The sequence below is a fragment of the Arachis hypogaea genome, chromosome 6 (genome assembly GCF_003086295.3).
Source record: "Arachis hypogaea cultivar Tifrunner chromosome 6, arahy.Tifrunner.gnm2.J5K5, whole genome shotgun sequence".
In the NCBI taxonomy this organism is placed as follows: domain Eukaryota; kingdom Viridiplantae; phylum Streptophyta; class Magnoliopsida; order Fabales; family Fabaceae; genus Arachis; species Arachis hypogaea.
In genome coordinates, this window is record NC_092041.1 from 55956216 (window position 1) to 55957037 (window position 822).

General features: G+C 43.3%; 1 non-coding gene across 1 annotated transcript; it reads left to right on the top strand.

Annotated features, from left to right (window-relative positions):
• The first annotated feature begins 346 nt into the window (after positions 1 to 346).
• Positions 347 to 454, top strand: LOC112699677 (small nucleolar RNA R71). The gene has a single exon (XR_003152622.1). It is a non-coding gene; the product is annotated as a small nucleolar RNA R71 (small nucleolar RNA).
• Positions 455 to 822: the final 368 nt, after the last annotated feature.

An 822-nucleotide genomic window follows, 5' to 3' on the forward strand; every position in this document is an offset into this window, starting at 1 on the left:
CCCAGTCACCTTCTTCTCCTATATTCACTCTTTCTTGAGCTGGTGATGAAGTGATGGCTGCTGCAACTTGGTTTTCCTCCACCTTCTTAGTAAGATCTGCTAGCTGCTTGGTGATCATCTTATTTTGAGCTAGCAATGCATCCATGTGGTTCAGCTCCATTACTCCTCTAGTGTTACTTCTTTCGGAGGCATAGAAGTAGTCATTCACAGCAACTGTTTCAATGACATCGATGACTTCTTCAATGGTTTTCTTCTTGTTTAGGGAGCCATCTGATGAATGATCTACGGCCTTCTTTGACTCATAGGAAAGTCCTTCATAGAAAATGTGAAGTTGAACCCATTCATTGAACATTTCTGGTGGGCATCTTCTTGTTAAATCCTTGAATCTCTCCCATGCTTCATAGAGAGTCTCACCATCTTGCTGTCTGAAAGTCTGCACCTCAGCTCTCAGCCTGTTGATTCTTTGAGGGGGGTAGAATTTTGCCAAAAATTTGTTCACCACATGTCCCCAATTTGTTAGGCTCTCCTTTGAAAAGGATTCAAGCCATTTGGAGGCCTTGTCCCTAAGTGAAAAAGGGAACAAGAGCAGCCTATAGACATTCGGGTGGACTCCATTAGACTTCACAGTGTCACGAATTCTCAGGAAGGTGGTTAGGTGTTGATTGGGGTCTTCTTGAGCACTTCCTCCAAATGAACAATTGTTTTGAACAAGGGTGATGAGCTGGAGTTTTAGTTCAAAGTTGTTGGCATGTATGGTGGGCTTCTAGATGCTACTTCCACAGTTTCCTGGATTAGGATTGATGTAGGAGCCTATAACTCTCC